A 13,098-nucleotide genomic window follows, 5' to 3' on the forward strand; every position below is an offset into this window, starting at 1 on the left:
GTGGAGTCCCCGGAGTCCATACCACTCTCCGCTATATTTTTCTTATTGTTTGTGTTCTCAGAAATTCTACACTTTTCACGCCAGGAAGAAGGCTGCAGATATGCTAACCCCTAACAATAAAGGACGATTGAATGACATCAGACGTATTATACCGCTAAAGAGCAGACTAACGGATTGGTAAAGTATGGTACAACCAGCAGCCATCAGTGGAAGACGGTTATATGGACAAGCGCCCTCTTCTGACGATTCAGCACATGGGGAGAAAACTTCAAGGGTCATTAAAGGGATCATAGTTTTGGTTAAGACCTAATTTCAGGTTTCTAACATTTTTGGCGAGATAATGAGAAACCTCTCATGAAATATGAAAGGGTATGTAATTCGTTAAGGAATTCAACGGTCATGTGATGAAAATTTGTTTTGAAATGTCTGAGATATCCAAAACAGAGCGATTCTAATAAAGTGTGGGACCCACCTTTCATTACGATCGCTTTGTTTTACCTTGTTTTTGGATGTTTCAGTCATTCCAAACCCGAAATTCATCAAATAAACTTTGAATTCCTCTTAAAATGGTATGCTCTGTACTATTTCATAAGGGTTTCTTGGTATCTCGCAAAAAGTTAAAAGCCCGATTTTTCATCTCCACCAATACTGTACCCCACCCCTTTAACTCCTTCTATGCCAGGGAATGTGGACTGTGTGTACATCGCTACAGAATTTGCTGTGCCAATCGCACTCAAAGCAAACAAAGTTTTAATTAAATGTGGCAAATTTGGGAGAGTTACATGAGAGGTAAAAAGGCAACGAATGTAATTACCTAATTTTATATCTATATCTTGGAGTAGATATCGAAATGATTGGTTGGCCTATCGTAGGATTGGTTTGAGGCACCGAGAATTTTGTTTTTTCTATTAATGATTCCGTGGACTCTTTTAGCAAACAAGGCTGGGACACTCCAGTCATACAAAGCGCGCAAAATGATGTAGACCTATGATTTGTACTTATTTCTTCCTCATTTATATGTGAACTGTATATAATCAATTAACCACAAACAGATGACGTCACTGATGTTATATGACGTAGAAGCATAGCTAAAATCATCCATGTGAACTGAATATTTTATGCCTGCTACCTAATATTACGTGCGTGATATCAAAATATTTTGCAATATCGAATTTGGTAACGTAAGAGAACATGAATCGGAGTAGCAGGAAACCATGTTGGTTATCTTCATTTTCTATTGTTATCGTTTTGTTATCAAAGGTCAGCTTCATGATTTCACTGCAGTCGGTTATTGATTTATTTTATGTTTTCTATAATTCAATGGAGTACGACTTCTGAATCTTATGCAGTCAGTGTGAATAAATACGCATTTTATCATCACCACCACTATGCATTATGTCATTATATGTCATTATTATTTCATTATATCACCATCACCATCGGAATTATTTTTTCAGTGAAAAGAGATTGAAAATACTCCAAATTCTATAGCCACGCATGATTTCCATGTGACAGAGCAATACATTGAAATAATATACCACGCGTCGTGCCAATCAAGGGGTGTTATAGGCTTACTCCACGTGTCTGACAGCGCATGTATAATACATTTTCATTTTGACCCCGGCAAACAAACATGGTGCAAGCTTTACGTAAAGAGCGTTAGTGACAGATACAGGCAGACACGTGAACGGAAACAACGCCACAGACAGGAATACAGACAGACAGACAGCAAACAGACAGACGGACAAACAGACAGACGGACAAACAAATCTTCATAATTTATATTCCCTGCAGCCAGTGACCACTGTCCATCTGTTCCTTTGTCTAAAGTGTTACATAATCATGCGCGTCTCTCTGTCTTCAGAAGATGTTGATGTATTCACAACTTATCGTCGTTTCCAAAGTATTGCTCATGGGTACAATTTCACTCTTTTCGTCATGATACTGATTGAAAATACTTGAAGAAGTCTTGCCATGGTAAGAATATTCTTGCCTCTATAGTGTTTGATGATGATGGGGTACGCTTGAAATAACAAAGGCTGTTATAAAAGCAGCATTTTGAACTTCCCAGTTGCGCATATGCTAGAAATAAATGGTAACCTTAAAAAGAAGAAAGAAAACATGCCATGCAATTTCCTATCAAGCAGAGGTTACAAATGGTTGAAATAATCCCAAACAAATAGAATTCGATAAAAACGATCTGATATTTGAACAAATCGAAAGGTTTTCGTGTTTTGTAACATCAAATTGTTGAGGTGTACAAATTTGTTTGTCATTACTGTTCTTCTACGACAAAGAATGAGGGGAAAGACAAGCGGTCTCTCCTTGTCTCGTGTAGAGGTTGTTTTCGTTTTCTTCTCCGACCATGAAGCTTTGTTTTTCGATCACAGTTAATTTGAGTAACTGAGGAAAATCAATACCCGACTTTCTGCGATAAACAATAACACGTGTCATCCTCAATTCGAACATAAGGTCGGCTTGTTGTAATTATGCTCAACACCAAAGAATTATTTTGGCAGTAGGCCTATATCAGCCCAAAGTGTTCGATACGAGTGTGCTCAAAAAGCTTCCAATGTCTATGTATCGATCCATGGTACCAAAAAATAAAAAAGAAAGAAAAGACTCACACACGAGAAATAAAAGGAGGGGAGGGTAAATACGGCCTTGGCTGTGGCAACGAATGACACGTCATTTCTAACACGTCGACAGTTTCTACGTCGGACGAATTGATCAATGCATATGTAGTGACACTCTCGCCATTCTCCATCTCACGCTTGTTACAGTAGCAGGGAGAGTGAACCGGATTTGAGAAGCAACTTGTGGCTTTAAAGCGACATCCGATCAATGTTGTCGTTTCACCCGACGTTCACTGAGGATCCCAAGGTGATAGAAAACATTCATGATCACACTACACTATCCATTTAATACAACCAAAACAGTCTTGATAATTACGACATACCTGGATTTAATGTGACAACAGACGAATGTATTACCCCTTGCATGGGTACGATAACATCTTTTTTTGTTGTTTCTCCATGTACGTGTGTGTGTGTGTGTGTGTGTGTGTGTGTGTGTGTGTGTGTGTGTGTGTGTGTGTGTATGTGTGTGTGTATGTGTGTGTGTGTGTTTGTGTGTGTTATAGGAGTGACTAGCCCTACAACAGATGGGAGTCAACGATCAGCGAATTTTATACATGCATCATGCGTATAGTTCATAGATTATGCAAACACACACACACACACACACATACACACAATAAATGTACAAAATGCTAGACATTTAGAAATTTGCAGTCATGATAGATGGATTTAGTATAGTTTGTGTTAAACTGAACATCGTGTTTTTGTTTTCCATTGGAACACTTTCTCTTCCGTCTCTGTACTGTCACTTTTGAGTCAAATATATCGAAAGGGCAACAAGCTTGAACCGAGCTGACTTTAATCCCATGACGAAAACGCAACACGCCGCTCTTCGGTGCGTGCGACCTGTTTAACTCCCTGCCTAGATCGATAACTCTCGTCATTACAGCGAGTAATATTGATCTCCGTCAAAATGTAAATTTACCACTGTTGCTCAATATTATGAGTACCATCCATACTGGCCAAGACAATCGAGAGGGAATTTATGAAGCTAACTGTCATGCACGGAAGATCATTGTTTATCTTATTTTCCTATAATGAGCATAAAATCCCATATTGATTCCAAAGTCATACTTCCGAAAATGACTTCTTGCGAAAATGAAACGCATAAGCTTATTGCTTGGTGGATATTGTGTCTCTATGAGATGCACCAGGGTGGGGTGGGGTGAAGGTAAAGCTAAATGTGGTAGCAGCAAATGCATGAATTTTGATTAATTTTGGCTGGTCTGTTTTCCTTACAAAGCTGCAGGTGCTTTTTCATAAAAGCGTGAATAGATGGAGGAAACGAGAGAGATAGGGAGAGAGATAGACTCTGCTGGAGAGAGAGAGAAAAAAAAACATATATGAGGAGAGTAAGTCAGAAAAAAAAGTGTTATGAACACTGCAGTACATGTAGTTGTAAGGTACCTGTATTGGCCTAGCAGCTGTGTGAATATGTCAATATTTGATACAGGATGTCCTTAGTTCATAAAGAGTATAAAAATTATCGTTATCATCTTTTAAAAAAAATTCCCTATAAATGCCTTAATATCAACGATCTTTTCATTGTTCAATCAAAAGTCCAACCAATGGGAACCTGAACAATGCATTGAGAAAGAAAGGGGGAGGGGGGGGGGGGGGCGAAAAAAAGTAGTAAAAATAGGGGAAGTCCAAAAGTTGCCGTTCGTGTTTACTTCCTCGCATAACTAGACTGTGAATGGAATGAGCTCACCGCGAAGGAATGCACTCTAAAACGATCGATATACTAACACAATGATAAACGAGCAACAGAGCATTGTTAAACATGTCATTAGATTTGCTGAACACGTTGACCAGTCATTTCATAGATTTATGTTTTTTTTACCTGAAAGAACTGTCAATATGAGCAGATTATGATATAAGAAATGTCATATTTCCTCAGTCTATATTAATCATTCACACAATGGAGATAAGGGATCTGTTTCTGGGGAAAAGGTTTAGTCATGGAAACAACAAGAAAAAAAAATGTTCTGACCACGATTATGGGAAATTGTCAGACATCATCAACTGCCTCTTTGTCATTTTTTTACCATGACAAGGGGGTGACAATGGGGTAGAACCTTGAAAACTATAAAAGAAGATAGTTTTCCAAGCCTGAAATACAAATTTTGTTGTTTGACGTATTCAAATAACTGTAAGTACTTGGCGGTACCCACGAGCGAGCGGGCGCACGGGGCCAACCAACCATCGGCGAGTCTGCATCATCACAGCTGTACAACGAGCGGTACGCACTCACCGGCCACAGCTTAGCCTACTCCACATTTTCATCTCTTCCACACGTTCGCATTGACAGCACGAACAACTATATAACAGTATCGGCAGCATCACCGGAAGCACCGACTAGCTTCGACCTTTTGCACAATTTGTGATCTGTGGTAGTATAGAATTCTCAATCTTCAGTATTGGACGTAAAAAGACAGTCGTATTCATCGATTTTTCATCGCTTGACAAAACCACCGTTTTTTCAAAAGGTAGGATGAATTTTTCAGAGAATGTGTGTGATGAGGTGACTTTATATACATGGATGGATGGCGTCAAAAACCCATTGGCGCACACATGGCGTGGAGGTGTGTGGAGGGTTGGTGGGTAGTGAACCAGCTGGTAGCTCCACTACGCACGGAGTAGTTTAGGCGGGTTCCGTTGTTACACGACACCAGCCAGTAACCCCACCTGTCTTGCCGCAGTGGGTTGCTGTTGTACTGTATACTATCTGCGGCTTTGCCGTGCCCTTTTGACAATCTCGTACACAGGGAGAATCTACTTCACTGCCGATGTCTATTCATGTTTGATAGGGTTTCTGCTCGTTGCTTCACTATTTTCTGCCCCTCATCATTTTCTTAAAACAATATCCAAATTATTGTGCTATTTTGAAGAATTCGAACTCAACATCTTGTCTGAAATCGGTAATGATTTTAAAGCACAAATCTCTCATGGCCAAGTAAAACCGGTACAGTTTTCTAAGGAGCATGCATGCATTCATCTTCAGTTCAGTTGTGACTGACAACACCAATACATTTTGCACTATCTTCGCAGTACTTGTATAAAAACTGTATGTGCTCTTGAATTTTCATACAAGTGTTTAGTTTGTTGCTGTTGTTTTTTTAACAACAGCAAACACACCAGGATATTTCTGACATCTGTAGAGGCACTCTAACAAAAAAGTGAGATCTTCATTGTCTAGATGTTGGGTTGATCAGGCCAAAATATGTACTCGATGGTCATCATTAGGAAAGTTACAAAATTTATAAACATTGTGAAATAATCTGGCCAAATGCTGTGTACCTAGAAAACAACTTACAATGTACATGTGGTGTACAATACCCAGTAGCAGTATCAGTTCGGGAAACCCACTCACAAGGGGGGCCCCTCCTTATAAGTAACCCGTCCCCCTTATAAGTAACCCCGTCCCCCTTATAAGTAACCCCCGGGGCACCCCTTATAAGGAGTCTCCACGCTTTTTTGCAATGCAACGCGAAAATGAAAGGACTGCGGCAATTCGCTTGATTATGTCCATAAAGCTTCACAAGTTTCCTAGTTACTCACGAAATTTGAGCAAAATCGGTTTGAGGCATCATATCTAAAATCATGGATTTAAATGCGATGTCAAACGACCCATGCGAATGCTGAAATGCGAGCGATTACTGGCGTGAGTGTCGCCAGGCGCGGCGGCGCGGCAATGCTTGAGTGCAGACGTGGCGACTGATTTGTACTCAGTCGCAGTCCTTTCATTTTCGCGTTGCATTGCAAAAAAGCGTGGAGACTCCTTATAAGGGTTGCCCTGGAGGTTACTTATAAGGGGGACGGGGTTACTTATAAGGGGGACGAGTTACTTATAAGGAGGGGCCCCCCTTGTGAGTGGGTTTCCCGAACTGGTATTGAACTTAAAATGTGACATTACTGTCTGATGTTATGCAGATTATTCCATAAATTTCTGCTCACGCCCTAAATGAAAATGAAAATTGCAGTACATTCAAGAGCAGTTGATATTCAAGCCTAGCCTGATCACGTCTTATTGTATCTGCAGGGTGGTATAAATGTATTGTATATTTTCATTGAAAAAAAAAACAAAAACACATGAATAGGTACAAGTAGTATCATATTAAACACAATACACAAAGAAATGGTAATAGCCGCATGATTTATAATCCAATTTGGTACAAATTGTAGGACTCAAGCATTGTGCCGGGGTAGTACCATGTTGCATTGCATATGGTTGATCAGAATGTTTTGAAATGGAAGTGCAAGTATAATTACCATGCTATGAAATTGTATTACTGTTTTCAATGTGAGAACTCTGAATAGACGAGAATTTGATGAATCAATTTTAGACTCTATATTCAAGTATTGATCCTTAAACTCTGAACTTAAAATGTCTTTGACAGACGTCTTTGACAGACTTTAAAACAGTTGTATTTTGCTAGCAGAAACTTTCATTTTTGTTCCGAAAAAAAGTACAATTTATGTATCGAATGCTTTCATTTAAATGAAAACATCTGAATACACTAATTTGGGAATTTCCCTGAAATTGGCCCAGTGTGAAAAATCAATCTGCAAAAGTTATCATTTTTACTGGTTGTACTACAATTTATCTGAAATGCTGATAGATGCTGAAATTCGTTGATATTTTGTATTTTTGTGGACAAGAATTTTTTAACACAGATATTGATTTTTTCATGTCATTGACCACAACGCTGAAAGCACCAACGTGAAGCTGAGGATGCAGTGTAGGTCTATATAGCAAATGAATTCTCCCTTTCTTCTTTGCTCAATCTCCCTTCTCTTCTTCCCCCTCCTCCTCACTTTCTCTTCCTTCTCCTCACTTCCTCTTCCTCATCTTTACAAAGTTTTTTTTCATGATTTAAAGTGAGGCATAAGGCTCCTGCCATGTGTGATAATTACTGGTGTGTGCAAGATCCCTTGTGCATCTTTGCTACTGTAGGTTCATGATCTTCATACCATAGCCCTTGTAGATTTTTTTTTTTAATGTACATGTACACTTCTTGTACATGTACATGACTGGAGTGTACAAAATGTACATTCAAGCATACCAGGATTGACAACACTGTACAGTGCATTTTGTGCTTGTAGCTTGATAGTCACAACTGAGGTTCAAACATTACTTTGCCATTTGTACTTCCATTGGTTTTCCCAGTTACTGCCAAAATAATGTTCATTGTGGCAGTAACAGGCTTCATCATATACATGGCTCGACACTAACTTTTTTGTTTGGTGGCCCGATGGGGCCACCAAAATCCTAAATTTCAAATTTTTTGTGGCCCGAGAGAAAAATTTGGTGTCCCGAAAAAAACAATAAAAAACATTAAAAGTCCCTTTTTTTTTTAATGAGTCAAATATTTAAGTTTTATGATAGTAAGAATTAGAAGTTGGACATATCTACTCATAAATAAACTTCAACAAACTTGCAACACTCACTCTCAGGCACTCATTCAGTCCTTTTCATCCATCCTTTAAACAAATTTAAGTGCTAATTTCCGGCGCAAAAAGTTACGAATTTATTGACATACTTTTCAAAAAAAATTTGGTGGCCCGAGGCGGGCCACCAAATTTGCCCTTTTTTGAAATTTGGTGGCCCGACTTTCATTTTTGGTGGCCCCGGGCCACCTGGCCACCGTTAGTGTCGAGCCCTGATATAGGATACACATGCACAGTTTTTCTGTTCTATTGATTTTACAGGTGTAAAAATGACTCATTACAGTGATGTTCATGTCTGATTTTAAGAAAATGCTGTGACTGAATGCACACAGATTCAACCAAAAAAAAAAGAAAAGATTTTGCGCAAATGACTCGGCGCCCTTTGACTTTTTCTCCACAAAGATATTTTAATCTAATGCTTCATTGTATTGAGGCTGATTTCCTGTCTTTCCCATCAAACTAAAGATGATTTTATGTTGGACATACTACAATGTGCATGTAGGTAACTGATGGTGACTAGACGCAAACTGTATTTTATAACAACTGTATGCAATATACAACCTGTAATTTATTACTTAAACTGTATTATATCACGTGGTGATTTTGTTCCATGTCGGGCTGAGTATTTATAATACTTGAATTTGAACTCATCAGACATGAAAAATGGCGCGTAGTTCTACTGGTAGTTAATATTACCAGTGTGTCTATGTAAAAACATACCAAATTCACAATACTGGCGTTATAACCGACACCATTCAGGGATGGCAATATTCATTCTCTCAGAAATAGATTTTGATAGAGCAATGACTGCACTTGCAACCCCCAAATATGGCCTTGGATTCGTGTTGGTTCACTGCTTCGGTTATTTCCGGCAACTCATTATTTTGAGGCTGTGTATTATTGTGCCTCTATTTAACGGCAGTCATCTGATTCAGGAATGAGTTAGAGGCAAAAAGGAGCTTTATTTGAAATAGCACCGCAGGCATTATTCACTGCTGCTAATATTAATGTATTTGGTAACAAGAAACGAAGTCAATGGTTTCAAAATGAAAAAGAAAAAGAACACAATTATACATTCCACTTGTAGCACAGGTCATTGTGTGAGCTGAACAGAGATATGGCGGGTTTTGAAATTTGAAGTGCATTGGATCATCTGGCTATTGGCTGAGCTCCCCAGAAGGGAATTTCCTCTGTTTGATTAAACCATATTGTGTTCTGCCCTGTGTTTGAACTTGGCAAGCCGGGCTGGTATTCCTACCACTCTCTGTAATTATAGATCGATTGGTGCTTCAGGTCAATATGTGAACAGCTCAGTTTGTCCTTCGCTTCCATTTGTTTTCCACTTCAGCCATGCCCAGCAAATTTAATTCCATTATTCTTCACAGGTTTCCTTTCAGAATAAAAAGAGAAAGTGTTACCAGTTAGACAGAAATGCTAAAAATGTCTAATTTCTATCTCTGTATGTAGAGCATACATGTGTGGGAATTTGCAGAACATATTATATAGATTAAAGGAAAAATGTTGGAAGCATGCAGTATTTTCAGAATGAGTTAAATGTTTTTGGCTCTCCACACAAAGCAGTAAAAAGGCCAACAATACAGGTAGGAATTAATTTTGTCATAAACTAATCAGCAATTTGTGTTTAGATACTTGTTATTGTTGCTAATTCTACCAGTCCTTAAATCACATGTAATTAGTGAAATAACTCTGATAACAAGTAACAAGGTCAACTACAATGTATATTACCAATGATGATTGAAGAGCATTATATTGATACACCCAATGGTATCGTGTTGTGCAAATGCACACGGGTTGTCTTTATATCAACATGCTTTTTAGCTGTGCTTTTAGACTATGGAAATGCAACACAAAAAATTTGCCAAGTAAAATCAAATGTGATTTATTTCACTATGTACACTGTAATGTCAAGGATATTTTAATCAGGTTGTGGTACAAAGTGTATCTAGATTATTTGTAAATTGTGTCATTATGAAGAATAGATAATGCTTCCCATACGTGTACATGTACATTTAAATTGTATGTTGTGCATCTACAAGTTGTAGCTCTTCTTGCATTACATACAAACTGTAAGTACCTGTATTGTAATTAATCATGGATTTAACGAAACTGATTCATGCTCTCATATTCAAATTACCTCCAACTAAATTGTACACTAGCTATTACTCATATCAATGACAGTGTTATCTGATTTCGAACTATTACGGATCAAAAGTGGGAAATGTTTTTTGTAACACCTAGTACATGTATGTATCTAGGGATGTTTCTCTGTACTTTCCTTCAGAGAAATATTCCATCCAACTGTAGGCCCTTGACTTAACGTCAACATTATGTTGACATTGCAAAGACCGAGTTCTGTGGCATGCATGAACATGTTGGGAAAGGTAAACTGTGAGAACATTCATCATACAGTGAACTGTAATCAAGTGATGTAAATGTGACATCCATACAACACTGTCTATTTTCTTTAACCTGATTCTTTATTCTGTGTGCCAAATTGAACTTGGAAAAACGAACCTGCCAAGAGACTGCACTAGATTAACCCATGGCCTATAGGCATGTGATGAACGATAAGCAAAATCCATGGGAGTTTATAATATCCTATGAAATAGGTTAAAGTAGCTGCCCAAGGAATCTTTCCCAACTGGTCCTTCACAGGTTCAGCCAAAATGTAAACATTTGCTGCATTTTTTTATTAAGTTTGCAGAGCAATTGTAAATTTGCAGAGGTCCTCAGGTTGGTGGTCCTACTGTAGGCTAAGTGTTTGTCCCTGAATGTATTGATTTTGGACTAAGGGTTTTAGACTGTAACAATGGCAGTCCCCAAAATAGAGACTTTCTGGGCATGGGAATTCAGTTTTATTTGGTCGTGATTGCTTTCTTAGCAGTGAATGAAAGAAACTTTTGATTCATTGTTTTGCATTTTATACCTGGGTAGAATGTTTTTATAGGGTGTTACTCGCACCTCCTAACAAGTGTGGGTCATGCACTTTTCATACACAATAGGGCAGTTCCCAAGGGAAATAGGATTGTGAGAAGTTTCTCAAAGTCTGCAAAGAATACTTATATTGTAGCTTGATTTACATTTATTGTGTTCTTCAGTCTACAGTTTATACTCAGACCTCCCAACCATTCTGAATTTCAAGCAAAGAATCTGAATTTTGACCATTCACAGGCCATGTTTTCATAAGATTTTTCATATTTTCTCGATAATTTTACTGCACACTCAGGCTACAGGACATATTAACATTGCTTTGCTTTCAATACATTATACATGCTCTTTTATATTACTGAATGTTTTTGAGACTTGCCAATTTGTATACACATGTACAAGTACTTAAATAGAAATACCTAAACATGATTTAGTGCTGATTTGCACAGTAAACCTTTTTGCTTTGTACCCACCGTCTAAAGCCCCTGGCATAGGAAGAGTTGACTGGGATATTTTAAAGTGCTTCAAAACCGAATAGGTCATAAATGTACCATAAATTCACTGTCCAAAGTCCCATTGAACTCCATCTGCTCAGGTTCTCAACTTGGTTGCACCATTTTGACATCACTGAGTCTGTTAAAAACTCAGAACATAAAGCACTTGTCAGTTTGTGATTATTTGAAATTGTGACGATGAATGTGTGCACAAATACACACCATCCATTCTCAGTCATTCTTCCAAGTTTTCTTCCTCCTCCCATTTGAACAATCACAAAGAGCACAATACTCTTTGCCGAATTCCTTTGAACTTACGGCTTCGTCTCGGGATTACTCATTGTAAAGATTACTGAATTATCTCTCTCTCTCTCTCTCTCCCTCTGCTTCTGATAAAGAATCTGTTCTGAAAGGAGTGTTTTGTATCAATTCTCAGAGAGCAGGATTTTAGGCCTTTGTGTGAGATTTGTGATTGTACATTATGTCCTTTGCTCGGCATGAGGCAGGCTTAGAGTGTAAAGGGTTACCAGTGTGTGTATGCACCAAGCATTCACACTCTAAATCCACATACCATGGCTGCTTCGGTCAAGAAAAGGGTGCAGTTGTATGAGTGTTGAGCACTTTGGTGCTAGTTGACATTAGAAGGTTAACGCTAAAGGTATTTCTCTTACGGCTGTCATGTTTACACACTAGTCCAAGGAGTTCAGATGTGTTGAATGTTTACACTTTGTGTCAATAAAATATGATGAATTGTGCAATCTTTCAATCTCATTGGCAGAATGGGTTAGGCAAGCATTTATCTCAACAGGGGAGAAATGCAATACTTGCAGCTTTAATCAATATCAAAGATGGACAGTTCATTGTCTTGAAACCCCCCAAATCAATATGCTCTGTTTATGTACCAAGAAATGGCTTCAAGGGCATTTGTCTATTCAGTGTGGCTAAACAGGGCATGTTCAATGAGCTAATGAGTACTGTGTGCATCAATCAAATACAATTTGTACCATTGACAGCAGAATAGGTTACAAATGCATTGTTTTACTTTTTATCCTGATTCTGATGTTGAGTAAAACAGAAATCCCAGAATTGGACACATTCATTAATCTTCCTTTGTGTCAATGTCTATTCAGCATAGCATATCAGTCTTCTGCCAAAAGGCCCTTAATGCTATAGACTTTGTACACTATTAGTGCCCTTTTGGCATAACAGGGGAAGTTCTTTAAAGGTAGGGGATACCTTTTACAGACCTCCCAAAATGCAGCAAAACATTCAATATGAACCTCAGGGGACTTGTTTAGGCCACTGCTGAGAAATTTGGAAGTCAACAGTTATCTACAATTTGAATAATGCACAAAACTCAACTACTCAGTAGTTCTGCGTGTCAGCCACACTTAAGCCTTTTTGTTGCAGTCTTCTGTATTTTTTTATCTATAAACACAAATCTAAAAGTATAAGAGCTGATGTAATAACATATAGAGTGTGTGGCAAGAATGTATATAGAAATGTTTGTAAGTTTTGATGAACTTTCTTCACAAAATATACATGATGGACACACATGCAGTGGA

The 13,098-nt window shown here is 38.2% G+C and overlaps 1 protein-coding gene across 1 annotated transcript in view; it reads left to right on the top strand.

Annotated features, from left to right (window-relative positions):
- The first annotated feature begins 5,045 nt into the window (after positions 1 to 5,045).
- Positions 5,046 to 13,098, top strand: part of LOC139737544 (uncharacterized) — a 56,192-nt gene continuing 48,139 nt past the window's right edge. Inside the window, exon 1 of the mRNA XM_071648220.1 lies at positions 5,046 to 5,128. The gene's annotated coding sequence lies outside the window, so the exon portion shown is untranslated. The remainder of the gene's footprint in view (positions 5,129 to 13,098) is intronic.

Source organism: Diadema antillarum, unplaced genomic scaffold, assembly GCF_040938485.1.
Source record: "Diadema antillarum isolate AM-2024a unplaced genomic scaffold, OU_Dant_1.0 seq00000696_RagTag, whole genome shotgun sequence".
Taxonomy (NCBI): domain Eukaryota; kingdom Metazoa; phylum Echinodermata; class Echinoidea; order Diadematoida; family Diadematidae; genus Diadema; species Diadema antillarum.